Source organism: Pezoporus flaviventris, unplaced genomic scaffold (assembly GCF_033815535.1).
Source record: "Pezoporus flaviventris isolate CSIRO_AGI_PZ_B2104156 unplaced genomic scaffold, CSIRO_AGI_Pfla_v1 ptg000136l, whole genome shotgun sequence".
Taxonomy (NCBI): domain Eukaryota; kingdom Metazoa; phylum Chordata; class Aves; order Psittaciformes; family Psittacidae; genus Pezoporus; species Pezoporus flaviventris.
The window spans coordinates 411,539-428,012 of NW_026892684.1; positions in this window are offsets into that span (position 1 = coordinate 411,539).

Here is a 16,474-nt window from a genome sequence, read left to right on the forward strand (position 1 = left end):
AAGGGAGGTGTGTTGCCTACCAGGGGCACAGATCAGGGATGTTGCAGAGAGGCTGCCTGGTCTAGTAAGTTCCACTGACTAATACCCACTTATAGTGATCCATGTGGGTGCTAGGGATACAGATAGCAGTAACCTGGAGAACATTAAGAAGGACTACAGAGCCCTGGGAGAGGTGGTTAGGGGGTCTGGAGCTCAGATTGTCTTTTCGTCAATTCTCCAGGATAGAGGGGAGGAACCTAACAAGGCTAGGAGGATTGGCCAGGTTAATAAAAGGTTAGAAGAGTGGTACCATAGTCAGGGGTTTGGGTGTCTTGAACATGGGACCCAAGTCTGTAGGCCAGGTCTAGTGGGGGCTGGTGGAGCTGGTCTGATGATAAGGAAGGGAAAGAGCAGTTTTGGTAGGAGGCTTGCCAGACTGGTCAAGGAGGCTTTAAACTAGATGTGTTGGGGGACGGGGGCATCATTCCATCCCAACACTACCAGTCAGGTGTCAGCACCTATAATAAATGCTAGGAGCAATGTAGAGATATTCCAGCAACTCCAGCCAATGAGCCGGCTTCATTTGGAGCTCAGCTCAGATGCCTCTAAACAAACACCTGTAGCATGGGGAACAAACAAGAGGAATTAGAGATGTGTGCATGTCTACAGGGGTATGATATAATAGGCATCACAGAAACATGGTGGGATGGCTCCTATGACTGGAGTGTTGGAATGGAAGGTTACCGTCTTTAGAAAAGAAAGGCCTGGCAGACGGGAAGGGAGAGTTGCTATTTATGTTAGGGATAGGCTGGAGAGTATGGAATTCTGTCTGGGGACAGGTGAGCAGTCAACAGAGAGTTTGTGGGTCAGGGTTAAAGGGAGAATAGCGATGGGAGACATTACTGTGGGGATCTGTTACATACCGCCTGATCAAGAGGACTCTGTGGATGAAGCATTCTATAGACAGATAAGAACAGCCTCACGCTCACAGGCCCTTGTCCTCATGGGGACTTCAACCACCCTGATATCTGTTGGAGCGACAGTACAGCCTGGCAGAAATAATCCAGGAGGTTCCTCGGCTGTGTGGAAGACAACATCTTTCTGCAAGTAATAGAGGAGCTGACAAGGAGAGGTGCCATGCTTGACCTTGTGCTCACCAACAGAGAAGGGCTGGCTGGAAATGTGACTCTCCGGGGCAGCCTTGGTTGCAGCAATCATGAGATGGTCAAATTAGAGATCCTCAGGACAGTGAGAAGAGTGTGCAGAAGCTCACTGCCCTGGACTTCAAGAGAGCAGATTTTGGCCTCTTCAGGAACCTGCTTAGTAAGGTTTCATGGGAAAAAGCCCGAGAGGGCAGGGGGGCCCAAGACTGTTGGTTGATATTCAAGGATCACCTGCTACAAGCTCAGGAGTGTTGTGTCCCATCTAGAAGGAAGTGCAGCAGGAGGGCCAGGAGACCTCCATGGATGGATAAGGAGCTGCTGAGGAAACTTAGAGGGAAAAAAGAGGCTTCTAAAAGGTGGAAGCAAGGACAGGCGGCCTGGGGAGAATACAAGGATGTTGTTTGGGAAGCTAGGGACCAGGTTAGGAAAGGTAAGGCCCAGTTAGAATTAAACTTGGCTAGGGATGTTAAGGATAAAAGAAAGGGATCCTATAGGTACGTAGTGAATAAAAGACAGACTATGGACAACGTAGGCCCCCTCCGGAAGCTATCGGGAGAATAGCTGTGTGATTTGGTTTATACACTGGAGTGAAGGAATGCCATCCAGAGGGACCTTGACACGCTTGGGAGGTGGGCTGATGCCAACTTTATGAAGTTTATCCATGACAAGTGCAAGGTCCTACACCTGGGTCGGAGCAATCCCAGGCACAGCTACGGGTTGGGCAGAGAAGAGATTCAGAGCAGCCCTGTGGAGAAGGACTTGGGGGTGTTGGTCAATAAGAAAATGACCATGAGCCGGCTTCAGTGTGTTCTCACAGCCCAGAAAGCCAGCCATATCCTGGGCTGCATCAAAAGGAGCGTGACCAGCAGATTGAAGGAGGTGATCCTGCCTCTCTACTCTGCTCTTGTGAGTCCTCACTTGCAGTACTGTGTGCATTTCTGGTGTCCTCAACATAAAAAAGGACATGGAACTGTTGGAACAAGTCCAGAGGAGGGCCATGGCGATGATCAGGGGACTTGAGCACTTCCCATATGAAGATGATAGGCTGAGAAAGTTAGGGCTGTTCAGCCTGGAGAATAGAAGGCTGTGTGGAGACCTCATAGCAACCTTCCAGTATCTGAAGGGGGGCTATAGGGATGCTGGGGAGGAACTCTTCCTTAGGGACTGTAGTGATAGGACAAGGGGTAACAGGTTCAGTCTTAAACAGGGGAATTTTAGATTGGATATAAGGAAGAAATTCTTTACTGTGAGGGTCGTGAGGCACTGGAATGGGTTGCCCAGGGATGTTGTGAATGATCCATCCCTGGCAGTGTTCAAGGCCAGGTTGGACAGAGGCTTGGGTGGCATCGTTTAGTGTGAGGTGGCTGTGTCCGTGACAGGGGGTTTGGAACTTGATGATCTTAAGGTCCTTTCCAACCCTAACTATTCTATGATTCTATGAAACCAAATCAAAAATACGTGGTTTTAATGAAAGAAATGTAAGCATTTAAGATGAGGGTAATAAAACTGAGTGTGCAGATAAGCAAAGAAGAGAAAGTCTTAGAGTCACCATTTGCTTTATCAGCAAGGCTGTGTTTTGGTGCAAGGTCATTAATTAACCACCCCAGTCTTGTTTAAAGTAGTCTTCCTGATGCCTAGAAAGCACATATAAATATCTTCTTCAAATCAGTGACTTGATGTCTGAGGGCCTCAGCCCTTGCAGATTTATTTCAAAAGACAATGTTGCCATTCAATTTTTCTTACAGAAGGATTCACTATGACAAATCAAATAAAAAAAAGACAAGTATATTGATGATAAACACTGCTGCATGTAGGAGCTGGGTTATCCATACAAATAAAAGGGAAACAATGAAAGCATAAAAAGTTGGGTCTAGAAGAAATCAAAAAAATATACAGCATGGAACATTCCAGAAGGTTGGACAGACTGAGGCTAGGTAAGAAGGAAGTGAGCATGGGCTAAAGGGCCTGAAAATGAGATAAGCAAGACAGCCTGAAAATAATGCAGAGCAGTTCTGATCTGAGATGTCTTGCTCCTTGCATCAAGAAAGTCAGCGTCAATAGATAATTCTCTGAAAGTTCATATTGCAAATAACTGACTGAATATTTGAGCCCCAGATGCTTTTTGTTGGGTGTTTGCTTTTTGGTTTGCCCCCCAACAGTCATAATAATCAGACTCCACTTTTGTTCCTAGTGATGTGAAGGGTTAACTGATGTACAGGGGGGCTCGGGTTAAGCCGCTTGCTTAACAATGTTACTGCTTACTCATGCTTACTCAACAAATGCATGCTCAACACTTATCATGCTTGCCGGAACAGGGTGGGAGGACCAAGGCTATTGATAAGAGGAAGGAACAGTAACTCGGTTCCTGCTCTCTGGGCCCCTAAACCAGCTGAAATCAGCTTTGTGGTTTGGACAGTGACTAAATCACCAGAGAACATGTGCAATGACTAGAGGTGAAAAGTTCAAGGAAGACTCGTTTACTTCATCTTGAGACCCTGGCCCATGACCACCAGGAGACACTACGCAAGTGCAAAGGACCTTTTACCTCATTATAATATGAAGCGGGGATAGGTCATGAATATGTATGAGTGTGTTGTGTAATAGTTTAGAAGGTAAATATAGAGGAGAACAACGCTGGGGCGCGCATGCCTATGGAGGAGCGATCCCCCATGTGCCTTAGCACTGAATAAAGCATACCTACTTTACAACTTTAACAAGTTGTGATGTTTATCCGCGTATCAATTTGGCTGAGGGGTAGACATCCTAGGCTCACAACAGGGGCAGACAACAACCTGTGCCGGCTGCAGAAAAGGTATGCTTGTAATTTAGGGGGCCTATAAATTGTACGCTTGGCTGGGGCTGCTGGTAAGCCACGCAGAGACATCTGGCGCACAGCGTAGTCCCCATACTGGGAAAGGCACTCGTTGACCGATAGAGCAGCCGCTAGCAATCCTGAGGGTGGATCGGGTGAGTCCAAGGATTTGTCAGCCGAGAGCAGCCGTAAACTAGGTGACTCTGGGGTCTCTGCTGCATCCCAGGTTTTGGGAGCCAGGACAGACCTGCTAATGACTGTGTAGGAAGCAGGAGAAGGGTAAGCGGAACCACTGTGTGGAGTGCGTCTGTGGGATCCTGTGTGGGTGTGAAAGTGTTTTGTGTGGCTGAGACGTGGCATAGATACGAAGCGAGTGTGGAGTCCCGATCCGCGGTTCCATGTTCTCCAGGAGGAGGGTGTCTGGAGACGGACAAAGCGTATTTGTTTTGTGTTGTGTCTAAGTGTTTTGTGTGACTGTGTCATGGCATAGCTACGAAGTGTATTTGTCTTGTGTTGTGTCTATTTGTTTTTGTGTATATGTCTGTCATTAGTGCTAAAAATTACGGTGTTTAAGCAGTAGGGGAGGAGTAACCGTGGCTAATTGGGGGGGTTAAGAAGAGTTCCCTTTCTGCACCCCAGTGGCTGTATAAGAGAAGTATAACCTCTAATATCTGTAGTCCTACTCTTGAGACCTGGACTTTACACTCAGTACCAGAGGATTGTAGCCTCACATATGGGTGCATAATAACTTCTGAACAGTGGAACCTGCCATGGATACGAGGACAGTGTAAATTTTGTTGGAACCGAAACTATGAACTGACAATAGGGGAATTGATCTGCAGAACCCAGAGATATTATTCTACTGAACCCCCTGAGAATATCATAAAACTCGTGTGTAGGTGCTGTCATATTTTTATAAGTACATTTGCAGAGCACTGGGAGAGAGAGGCTATAGAGATTTGTCAAAGATTGTTTGAAATGGGAGCTGGTCAAAGCAAGGGAGTTCTGAAGATAAGCCCATTAGGTTGCATTTTGGCACATTGGAAGGAAATTGCAGGAACTGGGGGGACAGAAAATAAAAGGACTCTCGTTAAATATTGCAATCAATGGTGGCCACTATATAAGATGGAGGAGGGGGTGAAATGGCCACTTAATGGAACTTTAGATTATAAGACTATGTTACAACTAATGTTGTTCTTAAGGAGAGAAGGAAAATGGGATGAAATATCATATGTGGATATGTTTTTCACCCTCCAAAATCATCCTGAATGGCATCATACCTCCCCAGGGTCCTTTAGTATTAGCTTTAGAAAAAGAAAATAATTCAAGCAAAGACAAGCCTGGGAGGCTCAAACGATGCTGCTCTGCATGTAGCATTGGTCAGAGATGCACTAAACAAGATAAAATCCATCAGGATGTGGATCAGGAGTTAGTAGATGTGTTTAAGCCTCCCCCTAAAAAAAAAGGAGGAAAATGCAGGTACGAAAATAACTCACCTGGGCAGCCCAGGTTCCTCTCGAGCCAGGCAAAAACAGATATTGCAAGCCCCTCTCCGAGAGGCAGTAGGGCCCGAAGGGACTACAATGCTGATCAAGGTACCTTTTTCCACGCCAGATATAGAAGCATGGAAAAAGGTAGTCTTGAGACCCTGGCCCACGACCACCAGGAGACACTACGCAAGCGCAAAGGACCTTTTACCTCATTATAATATGAAGCGGGGATAGGTCATGAATATGTATGAGTGTGTTGTGTAATAGTTTAGAGGGTAAATATAGAGGAGAACAATGCTGGGGCGCGCATGCCTTTGGAGGAGCAATCCCCCATGCACCTCAGTGCTGAATAAAGCTTACCTACTTTACAACTTTAATGAGTTGTGGAGTTTATCCGCGTATCACTAGGATCAATGTAGTTCCATCCTGCCATGTGCTTGTACTTTTTCCTGTCCACCTGACTTCCTGTATATGAGAAAAACTGTTGGTCTGTTCTTTTCTGTAATTTTTGATCATGTCACAATTTTCAAAGAAAAGTGATGCACCTAAAGAGGACTCTCATATTCCTGAAAATACTGCTTGGGAAGGGAGTGTTGGATAATCAGTGGCATCACATGGAACAAAAGCAAAAAAGAGAGCAACTACTTTTAAAAGTTACCATGTCTGGGGAAGGAGAAATGAGTGATGACTTGGAAAGGTCCTTTGTTTAATGAAAAGCAGGGAAGAAAAGAAAGCAGACTGTTTGAAACCCTGACAGCTTGGCAGGCCCATATTTCTAGAAAACAGTTTTAAAAAACAATAAGCACCTCTACACATTAACTGTAGCACCTAGTATCAAATACATGAGTCCCTAAGCCAAAGTTCTGAAAATGCTAGATGTTCTGCAAGCAGCAAGACTAAAGCTAGCATAGCACTGGCTTTGACACCAACATCAATTTTCAGGATTTAATCTGGTATTCAGCACTTCTTAGGACAAGAAATTGTCCTGGGTTCTGCTGCAGCAGTCATTTTTCTCTTTCTTAATAGCTGGTGCAGTGCTCTGTTTTCAACTTTAGTCTGAGAACAATGCTGATAACACACCAATGTTTTTAGTTGTTAAGTAATGTTTACTCTGATCAAGGACTTTCCAGTATTACGCTCTGCCAGTGAGGAGGGGCACAAGAAGCCAGGAGGAAGCAGAGACAGGACACAGGACCCAAACTAGCCAAAGGGGTATTCCATACCACAGCATGTCATGCCCAGTATATAAACTGGAGGGAGTTGCCCAGAAGGCCAGACCACTTCTTGGGTCAGGCTGGGTATTGGTTGATGGGTGGTGAGCAATTGTATACTCTCCCCTTGTTATTTCCCTTATTATTAACATTGGTGGCAGTAGTAGTAGTTTTGTATTATACCTTAGGTACTGGACTATTCTTAACCTGTGGGATTTACATTCTTTTGATTCTCCTCCCCATCCCTCCAGGAGCAGAGAGGGAAGAAGAGGGGGAGTGAGCAAGTGGCTGCATGGTTCTGAGTTACTGGCTGGGCTTAAACCATGACAATTCTTTTCTGGTGCCCAACGGGTTAAGATAAGTACAGATCAGAGCAGTGTGTGTCTAATCATCTTTGTGATAAGCATTCATTGTTTCAGATTAATAGTCACTTGTGACAATGTTGATTTATTAGCTCTTGGAGTTGTTGTGCTTCATCTCAGAATATCAGCATGTCATACCTTACTTGCAGCCAGTATTTGCTGTTTTAACGTTTATCAGATTTGGGACCTGGGCTGAGGTCCTCATTTCGTTGTAATGACTTATAATACAATAGAGTCATACACTACAATAGAGCTGAAATACAATAGAGTTGTAATACAATAGAGTCATTGATCATGAAACTGGCTGGTATGGGTTCTCAGCATGATCATCACCTCTATACTATGGGAGGCATGTAATGGGAATTTTTAACAATTACACATCTTTCTTTTTCCTTCCCTCAGGGGGTCAACCTATGAAGGAGATATTACCTCACACCCTCAGCTCCCCCCCCCCCAGCCTCCACACCCCCAGGCCATTTACATTATGAGCAGATTCTGGAAAAGTTAAAGAACTTGATTATCCTTTCAATGCCCTGAAAGCACCCTACTCCTTTTGCTAGGAACTTTTGCTGCGTATGCTCTCCCTGTTTTGCCTACGACATGACCACCCTGAGAATTCCCTATCTTATCCGATCTCGGAAGCTAAGCAGGGTCCCACTCGGGTCTTGTCTAAGGTTAAACAACTATTTAAGAATATTACCAAGAGATCTTCCCTGAGGCTGGACAGTCATGGGTGGCTTAAACCAAGACATGCATGAAAGGTCAGGGTTGCCCTCCTAAATTTAACATAGCTTGGTATAAAAGGTGCAATGGATTCTCTTTGGCAAGGTGGCAACACCACCACAAGAAACTTACACAATACAGAAAAGCTGAGCCTTCTCCTGGTTCTCTTACATGTATCATAAATTTTCCCCACTGCAATAAAAGGATCTGTTAGTAAATATTCCATTAACTCTCTGGTGTATTCATCAGCCAAGTCCTTCTTACAATGTGCTGGAAAAGGACAAGACAAACTTTCAGAAGTCAGTATGTCACTGTTCTCAAGTAGGAAATTCTGTGAGTGTAATGTAAGAACAGATTTTTCCAGCCTTGTCATTTGAACAAATGCCTTCAAACTGGCCGCACAGTGATCCCGATCTACCAAGAGATCTTCCCCGAGGCTGGACAGTCCTCAGTGGCAGGGTGTGTGGGATCATATGGGTAAGCACTTAAGCCAGCTGGACCCTCCAGTGCTTTGGAATTTCACTCCTGAACAAATGCAGAATCTGGAAGAATTAGAAGAACACTTAGACAAGATATGCTGTTGTCCTGGCTATACGAGAGAGGGACAACTTGCCACAACATGCTGGGGCTTGGCCTATGCCTATATAGCCCTGTACTGTAAGGCGCAGGAAGATGTGTCTGGATCTGATGGCAAAGCAACAGGCAACGCAGCTACTCAACCCCCAAGCACAGCAGCTACACCAACCCTGAAAAACAGCCACTGGAGCCACTTCAAGCCAAGTGAAAGAGAGTGCAGCCACTCCAATCCCAGTGAACAGACACTGTAGATAAACAAAAGGACCAATCTCATGCCAATATCAGTTGTCCCTGTAAGCAAGGCAAAAAGCAAATGACAGCCACAAAGAGCAACTCATGCAGTGAAGAAAGATGAAGACCCAATGTGAGTAATAGGGGACGCCACCTGAATGAGAGTTATTACTACAGGAATCAGATGAAGAGGAAGAGGTGACTTGTTGATCCTGGACCTCTACCGAGCTGCAGAGTATCTAAAAAGATTACAGCCATCTTCCAGGGGAGCACATCGTCACCTGGTTGCTCTGATGCTGGGACAATGGGGCCAACAGCCATGAACAAGAAGGTAGGGAAGCCAGGCAGCCGGGATCACTTGCTAGGGAGAAAGGAATTGACAAATGGATTGCAAAAAGACAAACGAGTCCTCAGCTCTTGGCGGCAGCTCTTGGCAGATGTGAAAGAAAGTATACAATGTTATGAGTTGCTCAGGCAAGTGGACCACGACAGAGAGAGGATTCTAGTCCCTGAGGGAATCATCCATTCTAAACAAGACCTATCATAGGCTGGATGGTGGAAATGCACCTGTAGGTCTAGGTGAAGTTGAATGCACATGGGTCATATGGCGGAAACTTACACGAAGTGCACCATCATCATATGCCCGCTCATTGGCATCAGTGACCTGGAGTGAGGCAGAACCACCAACAATCGATGAATTGAGTTATCAACTCTGAGAGCTTGAAGACAATCTCACCCCTTCCATCATTTCAGTGGTAGAAAAACTGTCCCAGGAGATCAAACAATTGAAAAAACATCTGAAATATCCAGCTCCCCACATGTATCAACCCACGTCTCAGCTACTAACAGAAGGTGCCCTATTGCCTGAGAGAGAAGATACAGGAGTTACACGCTACAAGCCACCCTATGGTCTCATCTGCGGGATCATGGAGAAGACATGAGAAAGTGGGATGGAAAACCCACCTCAGTTCTGGAGATAAAGGTGTGTGAATTGAAGAGGAAAACAATGGTCAAGGATGATTCTCCCAAGAAAGTTGCTGCTCCAGTATTTGGTAAGAAGCCTCCCAGATGGAGTGGAATAACAGATTTTACTCCAACTCCTATGATAAGGAATTCTAATCCATTTCTACAGGACATATGTGGAGAATCTTATGATCACTGTTAGTGGGGCCCTGCCTCCAGCCAGGTGGAGGACAGGAACAGTCGGGTTTACTGGACTGCATGGATCAGATGGCCTGGCACATCAATCCCACAGGAGTATAAGGCTCTAGTAGATACTGGTGCACAGTGTACCCTGATGCCATCAAGCTGTCAAGGGGTGGAACCCATTTGTATTTCTAGAGTGACAGGAGGGTCCCAAGAGCTGACTGTACTAAAGACTGAAATTAGCCTAACACAGAATGAGTGGCAAAAACACCCTATTGTGACTGGTTGAGAGGCATCCTTGGCATAGACCCTTCAAGGGGATTTAATTTTGGGAAAAACAGCCAATGAATTTAATCATATGCTGTTGCCTGCTCTATAACATTTATGTAACCCATGAGCTAATCCTCATTTCTGCCACTCTGTAATGTCCAACACGACAAAAAAAAACACTTACAGTCCTCTGCCCAGTACTCACCAGAGCTGTTAAACATAATACAGTTGCTCCTCCTGCTTCCTGTTACTAACTTCCACAGACTTGCCTGTTATCTTCACAGCTATCTCCAGTTCTTGTGTAATATGTGCTGCCTGGCCTTTGATGGGGTTCCGAGCTGTGCTCCCAGTGGCACACCAGCCAGCTCCAGGGAGGACTTAAGTCTTCACCCTGAAAAGAGCAATGGGGGATGAGGCAAGGTAAGAGAGGAGAAACAGTGGTGCCAAGGCCAGAGTAACAGATGAATAATGATCTTTATGGTCCCTTAGAGCATGGACCAATCCCTATAAAGCTGCTGAGTTCATGTGGTCCATGGTGTCAGGGGGCTCCATGTCTTGTAACAGTCTTTCAGAGCAGGAGAGACAGTGCGCAGTGTTGGAATGTTACCTGCTGATGTCACCATGGAACTCATCTGGTCACTGCTGAGCTCATCTGGTTTTGTCATTCTTTGCTGGAATGATTATCAGAGGGAAGCCAGGGCCAGTTGCTGGTGACCTGAAGACATCTAGTTGGTGGGCTATAAAAGTGCTACATAGCAGGCAACAGTATATGATTGAATTCACTGGCTGTTTTCCCCTAAAATCAAATCCCCTTGAGGTACACACTGGACTTCATTACCTCAGGGGAGCGGGGAAGGGGAGAGCCTCGATTGCTCTCAGGCCGGCACCACTCACTGGGAGTGAGTGAACAAGCTGTCTGGCTAGGGTTTAAACCACGACAGATCTTTTTGAGGCCCAACATGGGGGCACGAGGGGTTGAGATAACGACAGATCTGACCAGATTAATAATCACTTGTCACAATGCTGATTTATTGGCTCTCAAGGTTGTTCCTCTTGATCTCACAGTATCAGTATATTGTATCTTACTTCGAGCCGGTATTTGCTGTATTAGTGTTTTTCAAGTGTGGGGCTTGCGCTAAGGTTTTTGTCTCATTGTACTTTATGGTAATGACTTGTAATACAATAGAATCATTGATCATGAAACAGATCTGGCTTATGTTCCCAGTGTGGTCACCACCTTTATACTTTGGAAGGTATAAAATAGAAGTGCTTAGCAATTACACATCTTTTTTCTCCTTCTCAGGTGCTCAACCTGTGAAGGAGACATCCTTTTACCCTCCCAGTCCTCCCCCCAGACCATTTACATTTGAGAGTTTTGAAGTTTTTGAATGGCCTTTTAATGCTGTTGAGACTCGTTTGCTGATCATGATGGGAATCACCATGCTAGCACGCATACAGAGTGTGTTTTGCCCGTGACTGATTTCAAGAGTTAAGCAGAGTCAGGTTTGGGTCTTGTCTGGGATCAAACGACGATGTAGGAGGACCAAGAGATTTTCCCTGAGGCTGGACAGTCATGAGTGGCAGGGTGTGTGGGATAGTATGGGCAAGTATCTAGGCCAGTGGGCCCCTCCAGTACTTTGGAATTTCACCACCAAACAACTGCAAAATCCAGAAGAATTAGTAAAACACTTAAATGAGGTGTGTGGTCATTCTGGCCATACCAGAGATGGACAAATCATGGCAACGTGCTGGGGCTTGGCCTATGCTTACAGGGCCTTGTTCAACACTATCCAGCACCTTCAAAAGGAAAAGAATGTCGGTGGATCTGAGGGCAAAGCAACAGTCAGCGCAGCTACTCCAGCTCCAGGCACAGCAGCTTCACCACCCCCAGCAACAAGGACAGTCGCTACTCAAACTTTGGCTGCAATGAACTGCGCAGCTACCCCAGTGGCAAGTACAACAGCTGCTCAAAGTTTGACTGCAACAGACAGCGCGGTTACCCCAGCTCCAAGCACAGCAGCTACACCACCCCCAGCAACAAGTACAGTTGCTACTCAAACCACAGTGATAATCACTGCAGCCAAACCAGAGGACCAATTCATACCAATATCGGTTGCCCCTGTACGCAAGAGAAAAAGCAAAAAACAGGCAAGAAGGGTGAAGCAAGATGAAGAAACAATGAATTCACCACCCAGTCTAGAATCTGATCAGGAGTCATCATCACATGACAAAGAAGAAGAGGTAACTTCTCGACCTCGGACCTCAACCGAGCTACGGAATATGCGAAAAGATTTTACCCATCAACCAGGGGAGCACATCATCACCTGGTTACTCCGATGATGGAACAATGGGGCCGATGGTCACGAACTAGAAGGTACAGAAGCCAAGCAGCTGGGATCACTTGCTAGAGAAGGGGGAATTGACAAAGCAATTACAAGAGAGAAAAAGTCCCTCAGCCTTTGGAGGCGGCTCTTGGCAGCTGTGAAAGAAAGGTTTCCATACAAGGACGATGTTAGGAGTCGTTTGTCCAAGTGGACTACTATAGACAAAGGCATCCAGTCTCTGAGGGAATCAGCCATCGTAGAGATGATCTATCACAACAAGCCAAATAACGGGGATACACCCATAGATCCAGATGAAGTTGAATGTACACGACCCATGTGGCGAAAACTTACACGGAATGCACCGTCATCATATGCCCATTCATTGGCAAAAGTAACCTGGAATGACATAGTACCACTAACAGTGGATGAAATCGTTCATAAACTCCAAGAGTTCAAAGACAATCTCACGCCTTCCATCATCTCAGCTGTGGAAAAACTGTCCCAGGACCTCAGACAATTGAGGGACGATCTATCTGATTTATCCAGCTCCTCACGTGTACCAACACACGTCTCAGCTATTAAGAAAAGGTGTCCTATCGTTCGAGAGAGGAGATACAGGAGGAATACGCCACGGGGTACCCTATGGTTTTACCTGCTGGATCACGGAGAAGACATGACAAAGTGGGATGGAAAACCTACTTCAGCTTTGGAGGAACGGGTGAGTGAACTGAAGAGGGGAGCAAGGGCCAAGACTGATCGTCCCATGAGAGCTACGGCTTCAGTCTCTGGTGAGCAGTTTCCCAGATGGAGTGGAAGAGCTGATTTTACTCCAGCTCCTGTGATAATGAAGAATAATCCCTTTCAACACGACTTAAGTGTCCAATGCTGTGACGACCATTAGAGGGGCCCTGCCTCCAGCCAGGTGGAGGTAGGGGACAATCGGATTTACTGGACTGTGTGGATCAGATGGCCTGGCACATCAGTCCCACAGAAGTATAAGGCTCTAGTAGATACCGGTGCACAGTGTACCCTGATGCCATCAAGCTGTCAAGGGGTGGAACCCATCTATATTTCTGGAGTAACAGGAGGATCCCAAGAGTTGACTGTGCTGGAGGCTGAAATCAGCCTGACTGGGAGGGAATGGCAAAAGCACCCTATTGTGACTGGTCCAGAGGCTCCATGCATTCTCGGCATAGACTACCTCAAGAGAGGGTACTTCAAAGACCCAAAAGGGTACCGGTGGGCTTTTGGTATTGCTGCTTTGGAGACTGAGGAAATTGAGCAGCTGTCCACCTTGCCTGGTCTCTCAGAAGATCCTTCTGCTGTGGGGTTGCTGAACGTCAAAGAACAACAAGTGCCAATCGTGACCACAACAGTGCACCGGCGGCAATATCGCACCAACCGAGACTCCCTGATTCCCATCCATCAGCTGATCCGTAGACTGGAGAGTCAGGGAGTGATCAGCAGGACCCGCTCACCCTTTAATAGCCCCATATGGCCAGTGAGAAAGTCTAATGGAGAATGGAGACTAACAGTAGACTATCGTGGCCTGAATGAAGTCACACCACCATTGAGTGCTGCCGTACCGGGCATGCTAGAACTTCAGTATGAACTAGAGTCAAAGGCAGGCAAGTGGTATGCCATGATTGATATTGCCAATGCATTTTTCTCAATTTCTTTGGCAGCAGAGTGCAGGCCACAGTTTGCTTTTACTTGGAGGGGTGTCCAGTTCACTTGGAACCGACTGCCCCAGGGGTGGAAACACAGCCCTACCATTTGCCATGGACTGATCCAGTCCACACTGGAACAGGGGCAAGCTCCAGAACACCTGCAATACATTGATGACATTATTGTGTGGGGCGATACAGCAGAAGAAGTCTTTGAGAAAGGGAGGAAAATAATCCAAATCCTGCTGAAAGCCGGTTTTGCCATAAAACGGAGTAAGGTCAAGGGACCTGCACAGGAGATTCAATTTTGGGGAATAAAATGGCAAGATGGACGTTGCCAGATCCCCACAGATGTGATCAACCAGATAACAGCAATGTCTCCACCAACTAATAAGAAAGAAACGCAAGCTTTCTTGGGTGCTGTGGGGTTCTGGAGAATGCACATATCAAATTACATTTTGATTGTAAGCCCTCTCTAACATGTGACCCGGAAGAAGAATGATTTTAAAAGGGGCCCTGAGAAACAACAAGCCTTTGAGCAAATTAAACATGAGATAGTTAATCCAAGTAGCCCTTGGACCTGTCCAGACAGGGACAGATGTAAAAAATGTACTGTACACTGCAGCTGGGGAGAACGGTCCAACCTGGAGCCTCTGGCAGAACGCTCCAGGGGTGACTCGAGGTCGACCCCTCTGCTTTTGGAGTCAGGGATACAAAGGATCTGAGGCCAGCTATACCCTAACTGAGAAAGAGATACTGGCAGCCTATGAAGGGGTTCGATCTGCTTCGGAAGTGATTGGCACTGAAGTACAGCTCCTCCTGGCACCCCGGTTGCCCGTGCTGGGCTGGGTGTCAAAGGCAGGGTCTCCTCTACACATCATGCAACTGATGCTACATGGAGTAAATGGGCTGCACTAATTACACAACGAACTCGAATAGGAAATCCCAGTCGTCCAGGCATTCTAGAAGTCATCATGGACTGGCCAGAGGGCAAAGATTTCGGAATGTCACCAGAGGAGGAGGTGATGCGTGCTCAAGAGGCCCCACCATATAATAAACTGTCAGAAAGTGAAAAGCAGTATGCCTTGTTTACTGATGGCTCTTGCCGTATTGTGGGAAAGCATCGGAGATGGAAGGCAGCTGTATGGAGTCCTGGACGACAAGTTGCAGAAACTGCTGAAGGAGAGGGTGAATCGAGTCAGTTTGCAGAGGTGAAAGCCATCCAGCTGGCTCTGGACATTGCTGAACGAGAAAAGTGGCCAGTACTTTACCTCTATACTGACTCATGGATGGCGGCAAATGCCCTGTGGGGGTGGTTGAAGCAATGGAAGCAGAGCAACTGGCAACGCAGAGGTAAACCCATCTGGGCTGCTGCACTGTGGAAAGATATTGCTGCCAGGGTGCAGAACCTGGTGGTGAAGGTACGATATAGATGCCCATGTACCCAAGAGTCGGGCCACTGAGGAACACCAGAACAACCAACAAGTGGATAAAGCGGCTAAGATTGAAGTGGCTCAGATGGACTTAAATTGGCAACATAAAGGTGAATTATTTTTGGCCCGGTGGGCCCATGACACTTCAAGCCATCAGGGCAGAGATGCAACATATAGATGGGCTCGTGATCGAGGGGTGGACTTAACAATGGACACTATTTCCCAGGTTATTCATGAGTGTGAAACATGTGCTGCAATTAAACAAGCCAAGCGGTTAAAGCCTCTTTGGTATGGAGGACGATGGTTGAAGTATAAATATGGGGAGGCCTGGCAGATTGACTATATCACACTGCCGACATCCCGCCAAGGCAAGTGCCATGTGCATACCATGGTGGAAGCAACTACCAGGTGGCTTGAAACATACGCTGTGCCTCATTCCACTGCGCAGAACACTGTCCTGGGCCTTGAGAAACAGATTTTGTGGCGACACGGCACCCCAGAGAGAATTGAGTCAGACAATGGGACTCATTTCCGGAATAACCTTATAGACACTTGGACGAAAGTACATGGCATTGAGTGGGTATATCGCATCCCCTACCACGCACCAGCCTCTGGGAAAATCGAACGGTACAATGGGCTGTTAAAAACTACACTGAGGGGGAACTTTCAAGCATTGGGATACACACTTACCAAAGGCCACCTGGTTGGTCAACACCAGAGGATCTGCTAACAGGGCCGGCCCAGCCCAGTCAGAACTTTTACATATTGTAGAGGGGGACAAAATTCCCGTGGTGCATATGAAGAATTTGCTGGGGAAGACAGTCTGGGTTATTCCTGCTTCAGGTAAAGGCAAACCCACTTGTGGGATTGCTTTTGATCAGGGACCTGGATATACTTGGTGGGTAATGCGGGAAGATGGGGAAGTCCAACGTATACCTCAAGGGGATTTGATTTTAGGGGAAAACAGCCAGTGAACTCAATTGTATGCTGCTGCCTGCTGTGTAATACTTTTATAGCCCATCAACTAGATGTCTCCAGGTCACCAGCGACTAGCCCTGACTTCCCTCCAACCATCATCCCAACAGAG